The sequence below is a fragment of the Astatotilapia calliptera genome, unplaced genomic scaffold, assembly GCF_900246225.1.
Source record: "Astatotilapia calliptera unplaced genomic scaffold, fAstCal1.2 U_scaffold_89, whole genome shotgun sequence".
Lineage (NCBI taxonomy): Eukaryota > Metazoa > Chordata > Actinopteri > Cichliformes > Cichlidae > Astatotilapia > Astatotilapia calliptera.
In genome coordinates, this window is record NW_020535832.1 from 49,252 (window position 1) to 58,311 (window position 9,060).

Here is a 9,060-nt window from a genome sequence, read left to right on the forward strand (position 1 = left end):
AAAAAGATTCTTAAAAAACGGTGTGAACAAACGTGTGTCTACTCGTTTTTTCTCAATCAACGACACCCCCACCAAGGAACACGTCTGTCCAGCATTATCCCCCACCACCTGATCATCAGGATAAATACACCATACAAATTATATATACATTATATCATTAATAGCTATAGCAGTGCTATAGGAAATATGATATGATAAAATATTAAAATGCATTTTACCTGAGTTATTACAAGTTAACTTGAATTTAAAACAATAACAAAGGAAAAAAAGATTTTGTGTAAAAAGTCATGTTTACATAAAACAAAACTGAAATAGACAATCTTCTCAGTTCTTGTTTGTTCAGTGTTAACTGCAGGTGTCAACACTGTGTAGACTCCTCTGTCTGTCTGTGTGGTCTTTCGGAGAGTTCTATCGTGTTGTGAGGAGCTGTTACATCCAAAAGTCCAAATAATAATAACAATAAAGTTAATAAATAAAATTAGCACAATATTAATCAAATAATTTAAATCCAGGGTGAGAATACCAGATTAGAGGGGGATAGTGTACTTACAAGAGGAAGGGCATCTGCCTAAAATAAATTAAATAAATCAATAAAATTCATTTTGGACAGTTTTAAATGCCTAACAATCAAACCTTCTCTTACAAAAATCAGAAGTAACAATGTTTAACATGTAGACTATTATATTGCAGAGATAATGAAATTAAGCATTTATGTCTCTACTGACTGGTAAATAAACTTTAAATCTCTTACCTTCTTTCATTTTGTGAATGGCAATTACAGTGACAGCAACAATGATGACAACAAGAACAACCGCTGCAGCAATGATGAGGATTTCTGCTCAGTGACAACAAACAAGATAAAATGTACTGATAAATAAGATGGAATAAAACTGCATCCAATTATTGAAAATATTTTTTTTGACAATTTGTTTGATCATGAAGCCACACACTCAACCTGATGAAAGAAATCTAATTTAAATTGTTCCCTTTCGAGGTCACCACAGCGGATCATCTGCCTCCTTCTCAGCCTGTACCTAACATCCTCCTCTGCTATCGTCTCCAAACCAAACATTGTAGCAGGTCTCACTGCTGCACTGGCCTTTGCTTTGAAATCATTGACCCCAAGTGTTTTACTACATCTGCTCCTTGCATCACAGCTTCACTGTCTGCACCGTCTTGAACCAACCTTCTCTAGAATTCCTTTTTTTTCTTCTAACTAATATCCAAATCTGTGGGCCGTACACACTGACAACATTGAGCATTACCTCTTTGAGTTCCAGCTTCAAACTCATGATCCTGTCTGATACTGTTCAGCTCCAGAACACTCTTCACATGCTCTTCTTTCTAGATTACTCAGTTTCTCTTCCCAAATGCACCATGATAGAACAGTTTGAATAAACCTGGCACTGCTTCCCTCCCACCTGTTCACTTTACACAAAGTACCTACATTCTCTCTGTTATATCAGCCAGCTTTCTCCCATAATCTCTATATTTAAAATCCCACTCATGATGATGATGATGATCCCATGCATTCTTTAGTGTGAATACTTTTTTGATAACATATGTCACATATTGGATTTAAATATGATATGATATCTATGTCAACTCGACTGATGTAACCACAAATGCAGCAATATACAGTGCTTAACAGACACACCATAATTCATGTCACTGAATTTTTAACCCATTTACATGAGCTGTTTTTCACCAAACAAAATGCTCCTAAATGGGCCACAAATAAACAACCAAGGCTTTCATAGACTGCAGATGCTGAATTTGAAACATAGAAGTACTAAACTAATTTCAGCTTGATGGTTTTCTTGAGAATATTAATTTCAGTTTTGTTGAAGTGCTGGAAATTTTTTTTTTTTTAGGATCTCCATCAGTAATTCCCATAGTAACAGCAACTCTTCTTGGGATCCGATAAAACATTTAAGCGTAACATTAAACATGATCCACAATAACAGCAAACAAAATAACTCAAATCTGTTTGTCTTACTTTGATCATGTCTAATTTTGTTTTTTCGCCAGTTGACGGTTTTATTCAGGTTGGTAATGATGCTGTCCTCAGCGTTAGAAAACTGAAACACACACACTCATATCTTTTCCACTCCTCAGGTGTGACTGATGAAACATTCAGGCCAACACTCATCTGGAAGGTCCCATCATTGTTGGGCAGGATCTCTCCAGGATCCACACCTTCATGGATCTCCACTCCATCTTTCCTCCAGAACATCAAGGCCCTTTGAGGGTAGAAACCTGTAGCGTGGCAGCTGACTGGAGAGGAGGGAGTCTTCCAGAGGAGAAAAATAGAAGGAAGAACTGGAGAGAGGGAATGTGGGAAAGAGAAGGTGTGAGAATCGGTGAAAGAAGCAAAGCAGTATACATCAAAGAAGAAGTAAATGTAGTACACTTGTTTGATGAAAAATGTTAATCAAGAAAGACTGTAATAGTAATAAAAAAGTAATAATTTAAAATGGAACAAGCAATTTGAGCAAAAGTTTCACTTTTTGTCCCTCTGTTTTCTGTGCACAGGTACCTGCCTAACTGTGAGTGTGAGATCTGTACATATTGGATGCCTGGAAACCCTTCCTCCCTTGATCCCCTCAATTCCAATAATACTTTTTGTATTTAGTTTGGACCACTGTAAATAAACACACTAAAGTGAAATTTTCCAAGTCTGTGTCTGGGTCCATTAGCCTTGACACTGATGACTGAGGGACTATTTCATGTTATTTAGATTTTGTTTTATTTGTTTGCACACATATGTGTGTACATGCATACATGTAAATGAAGGTATGTGTGTATATTAAGGGTATACATGAACTCAAGGTAGTGACTGAAAGAGTGTTATAGTGGCTGGAAAATTGTACCTAAGGGGGGAGGAGTTTAGTAAGTATGGGGTCAGAGTAGACCTGCTACTCCCTGGTTTAGACTGCTGCCCCCATAATCTGGACCAGAATAAGAGGCAGAAAATGAATCGGCGGATTTATTTTGATAATTTATTTTCCTTGTGTGTCATTTACTTCCCAGTTTTCACCACTAATTTTCATTTTGATCTGCATAAAACAACACGTTAACACACGTTGCCGTTTTTTTTTTTTTAAAGATCATTAATAGAAAGATAAAGGATGTAGTTTACACACTCATGTGATTCTACCTTTTCTCAGCAGGGTGCTGTTCCCATTTTTCAAATATTTCTTCAGCCAATCAGGACAAGTCTGAGTGAGGAAGATTGTTTCTGCTGAGTTTCCATTAGCATTCCAGTCCTGTTCGATAATGTCAGCTTCTGGTTTCAGTGCAATCCATTTCATTGTTTTAAGATCAAATTCAAGAAGGTTCTCTGCATTATAACCATACTGTATCACACCATTCACCTCTCCAGTGTTTTCATCCCATTCACAGCCTTCCATCATCTGTAAAGTGTTGACAACTGAAAAGTGAATTAGAAATTAATTAAAATGAATAATATTAATACTGTGAGGCACTGCTATTCTATCTTTGTTGTGTTCTTCCTGTGATTTAACTGATCTGACAACATTATATTGGAAAACAGGCGCAATTCATGATTAAAAGAAAAAGATGAAGGACAAGAGGAAAAAAAACAATTCAACCATCTAGGGTATCCAGAAAAATAATTACAGGCAGTTTGAAGGCACTAATAATTAATGCAATTAATGTAAGGCAACTATTTAGAACAATGTGTACATGTATTCTTTTGTCTCCAAAAGTTGATTCTGTTCATCTGAACGTAGCATTTTCAGTGGGAGAAACGTTTCGTCACTCATCCAAGTGACTTCTTCAGTCTCAGCTGCAGGTTTCCCTTTTCTTATAAATGGTCCAGATGAACAGAATCAACTTTTGGAGATTTACTTACCTGGATGATTGTGAATGCAACAAGATATTCTTTTGTCATGCAGTTTGAAGCATGTTCACATTAGTAAAATTTCTGGTCACAATCAAGATGCACAAAATTACAATTTAAAATCTAGAGACTAACAACATGATGTGACATAAAGTATAAGAGAAAATACTACACCTTCACTTTGGCTGGCCAGCTGCTGCCACTTTGAAATCCACTTTCTGAAGACGTATGGCAGTATCGCAAAGCAAAGTTCATTGTACGAATCCAACTGAGCCTTGTCATTATATAATGTTTTTTGGACCCAGTCTTGTCTTGTTTCCAATATCTTTTTGCTGCTGTCACAGTAACCAAACTCAGTGCGTTTAACCTCTGCAACTGCCATAAACTCTGGGATGTTTCGGACTTCAGAGGATTCAGTAATAAAATACACCAGTGAGTGTTTCACTGTGGGAAACAAACATTGATAACGTGATACATTAAATAAGAAAAACAATATAGACATTATTAGAAATATGAGTCATTCATTGTGATTCAGCTTGAACTTTTTTAAATGTAAGCTGCATGCGTTATATGCTGCAGAACGTTGGTTATAAACATTGTTAGATAGAATTTTTTGAGATCCTAATAAATATTTAAGATCAAAAGATGAAATGCAATTTCACCAGCTGTTCATAATCCTGGACCTATTCACATTTTTTCCCCCTAACTGTGGGTGTTTTATCTGATCCACATGGTGGCAGTGTAATTAATAATTTCAGAAAAAATAATCCTGACAGACAGAAACACACGCATAAATAAATAAATAAATAAATAAATAAATAAATAAATAAATAATTCAACTTTGTCACAATCAGTGGGGCTGACTGTGTGTAGAGTCAAAGGTGGACCCAAATGCAGATGAAACAAAACGTGACTTGAATAACTAAACACGAGCCGTTTATTGAGGCTGGCAAATGAACTGCACACAAAAGGCAAAAGGCAGTGCTAACAATAAACTAAACTGGGTGAGCTAAATTAAATAAAAAGCGACAACAGGAACATGGACCTGACATAAGAAAACTTGACATGAACTCTTGGCCTAGAAACCAAGCAGACGATCTGACAATGACACACTGAAAACAGAGGACTACACAGGAGGTGATTAGGGGACGTGGGAACACATGGGGGAACAGCTGACTGACATGAGGGTAATGACAGGACAGGGGAAGTGAAACTAAATACAATGAGCAAAGAACACACGACTCCTTCAAAATAAAACAGGAAACATGAGACGCAGACATGACAAAACAAACTTGATAACATAAGACACGCAGCATAAAACACAAAGGGTGAGGGGAAACTTAAATACAGGGGAAGAAAACACAAGGAGTCTAATAACCAAATGAACTTCGCTAATCTAATGAACTTAAACATAAACAGCATCCAAATACTGTAAACTAAACCTAAATCGCTGGGTCAACATACCCAGGAACATGACAAACGTAGAATAAATATTCTATTAAAAATAAAGTTCTACTAAAAATAGTTCCTTAGTTCCTATAGTTCCAAATTTATATACTCATAATGAGTTTTTTTAGAGGCAATGAGTTTGCATATTTCTTTTTCTTTATTTCTTTTTCTTTATTTCTATTCTTTTAATATCAATTTTATAAAAATTAATAATGTAACAGCATGATAATATTTTTTCATCCTCCTGTTAGCATGAATTACATATTTGTGTGCATATTTGTACTTTGGTGTTCTGTGGCAGCTGCAGAGATTAGGAATTATCATAGCCAAGAGTTACTTTGTATTTTTTCTTGCTTTTCCCTTTAATGCTGATGGACATGATAACCAGATGCCAGGGCTGTTTAGGGGAAATTCCAGGTTCATCTTTGCTTCCTTTTTCCTAACTTAAAGAGCCACCCCTGGTGACCATCGCCCGATTCTCCTGTCTCATTAAAACCAGGACCATCACAGGTGACCCCCTTGCACCCTGCCCACCACCTGTCCCACACCCCCAGACTCACAAACAGCTTCTTCCTCTGGGCTATTCAGACTATTAACGAACACAACCTTTACTACTTAAGTAAGCTTTACTTAGTTTTTTAGAAGCAACAGGTTTGCATATTTCTTTTTAGTTCTGAGAACTACTTAGCTTTTACAGTGCACTTTACATCATTTAAAAAACTATGTTGCTATATTCTTTAACATTTTCACTAAAGCTTCTGCTAAACACTTTTGAGACAGAGTCTTTGGATTTGCTAAACTGCGAACGATGAAGAATCATCTGTTTAACAGAAATATGTATCAGGAAACTATTTCACGTGTATTAAAAGCATTCTGCCTAAATCTTGTGGGAGTGTAGGAGTCTAGCAGTGTAAATAAACCATGTTTAAAATATATGTTTTTTATACTACATACCAACCCTTTTCTACTACATCACTAATGGACAGTGCAGAAGAGTTGTAGTGCAAATCAAATTCAATTGTTAATCACTGGCTGATAAAACATGCATTTGTGTTATCCAATTTTTTAATCCTAATTATTTCAGAAAATCAGAGCTAAAATGTTTTGGCTCTCCCAATAAAATAAAGCAAAAGTAAAACCACTGCTCGAGGTCAGATTATATTTCTGTTAGAGCTTGAATGTTTGAATGCATTTCTTAGTTGCACTAAGAAAAGACGCCATGGCAGAAAAGACACAATAAAAATAAGGTATCTTTTCTTTATCTTTAATGTTAACTATTGTTGTTCTAACATTTGAAAAAATCTTCAGGGCTGGCAGTACTTAGTTTAAACGCTTATCTATTGTTGCATCCGTTCCTGCTTTCACCCACTGAAGCATGAAGTGCTTCACTTGCCTGCTTGCCAATACCTGCCTATGTCCAATACAATGTGCCAAATTCTTTGACTGTAACACAAAGAACCTGACACGCAAACTCGAATGTAACAAGTTCAGAGTGAGTCCCAGCATGTATGTATTGTAGCTGGGATGTTTGCTACATCAGTAGATATTGTGATTTTTACCTTCAAGGAGTGCAGAATAAATATCATTTATACAACTGTTTGACTAGCTCTGATGTCGGGGTGCAAGTGAGTTTTTTTGTTTGTTTTTTTTAAAGTTGTGCTAAATCCCTATATACATGTCAAAGTTAGCATACTTTACTAAAAAATAATTTGCTCCAGTAAAAGGATTTTGGTTCATGATCTTACCTGCAGAAGCAATGTGACAGCTAAGGAGCAGCAGCATTAGCTTCATCATCATATTTAGAAAGATGGAGTTGAAGTGAAGACCTGAGAGAAGAGTTGTGTGGTTTTACAGGTTTCTTAAGGTTTGTTTCCCGGTGCAAGTTTAGTTCACACTATCAGTATATGAGGTGTGCTTAACCTCAGCTGACACTCAGCATACTTGAACAAGGGTTTAATTGATATTATTATTATTATTATTATTATTATTATTATTGAAAAGGCATTTCTTTTGTGTTCCAAAAAACAATATAAGCATTTATCTATATGTTACCTGTTCCTGCCTGTTTCCTGGAAAATAAAGATGCATCTTCTGATGCATGCATCCATCAGAAAATGATCCAAGATTTTCTCCTAATAATATTAATACATCTGTCAAGTTCCTTACAGCTTATGCCATTTAAGACTGCCATTGTTTCATGGGGATAACATAAGTAACATATTTTTTATATACATCTTTCTAGACAAAAGATCACAAAGTGCTTCAAAAAGAGATAACAAGATATAAAACAAAAAAAGACAAAAAGTTAACGAAATGTAATTCTAAAAAGATGTGTTTTTAGTTGTTTCTTGAAAGAGACTACTGAGCCCACAGATCTTAACCTCAGTGGGAGAGAGTTCCACAGTCTGGGAGCCACAGTGGCAAAAGATCTGTGTCCCTTAGTTCCCAGCCTTGTATGCTGTATGACAAGTAGGCCCTGATCACATGACCTCGAGGACCTGCTAGGGACATAGTGCTGTAGAAGTTCAGTGGCGTAAGCTGGTGCGTGTCCATGAAGAGCTCTAAAAGTCAGAATCAAATCCCTATATACATGTCAAAGTTAGCATACTTTACTAAAAAATAATTTGCTCCAGTAAAATGATTGTGGATCATGATCTTACCTGCAGAAGCAATGTGACAGCAAAGTTGGGCTAAATCCATTGTTAAGGTTTGTTTCCTGGTGCAAGTCTAGTTTACATTCTCGGTATATGAGGTGTGTTTAACTTCAGCATATTAGAGCAATTATTATTAATTATTAATCATTACATTTTTTTAAATTAAAAAGGCATTTCTGTTATGTTGTTACGGTCGCTGACCTTTAGTGGCTCTCCCTCTGTGAGAGAGTTTTTTTTCTCCTTTCCTGTGTTACAGGTCTGCCTCATGAGCCACAGCTGAGGTGTGTTGCAGCTTGTCAGCCACGGCATATAGTCTGCCATCCTAAACTGCCACGCCCCTGCCACTTCCCCCATTTTGCCAGAACTGTGAGCTACAGTGCTTTGGGCAGCAAACTTTAGTGTGTGTGAATTTAAACTCTGTGTAACTTTGGCTTTCTTTCTTTTATTGTGAGCAAAGGTGTGCCTTTACAGTGGTAATTAGTTCATCACAGTGGAAGCAGGTAGGGGTTCTCCTGTTTTTGGCTCGACAGGGAGCTCAGCCACTGTGTTTTGTTTTCGGCTAGAGAGTTCTTGGTTTGATTTTTAGTTAAAGGGGGTGTTTTGTTTGTTGTTTTGGCCGGAAGACTCTGAAGATAAGCGCTTCCCTGTGTTCATTTTTACTTCAGTAGTTTTCTGCAATAAATCATGTTTAATGACATGATTTATGTCCCCCCCCTCACTTCAGTCAGCACTTCGTTTTTAAGTGGGGCATATTTTTTTAAGTCTAAAAACTACAATATAAGCATTGATCTACTTAAATGGTTAGGTATCTTGGGACAGGGGAGCGGGACATCAACAAACAGACTGTAGCGATGTGGACAGTGTACCAGTCAGTTGTGATGAAGAGAGAGCTGAGCATAAAAGCAAAGCTCTCAATTTACCAGTTGATCTATGTCCCTACCCTCACCTACCCTCATGAAAGAATGAGACCCCGAAAACAATTGGCGAAGGGTGGCTGTCCTCACCCTTAGAGATAGGGTGATGTGTTCGGCCATCGGGAAGGGGCTCAGAGTAGAGCTGCTACTCATCCACATCCAAAGGAGCCAGACTATT

General features: G+C 36.8%; 1 pseudogene; it reads right to left on the bottom strand.

Moving 5' to 3' along the window:
• Positions 1–282: 282 nt before the first annotated feature.
• LOC113018458 (major histocompatibility complex class I-related gene protein-like) lies at positions 283–8,692 on the bottom strand (annotated as a pseudogene).
• Positions 8,693–9,060: the final 368 nt, after the last annotated feature.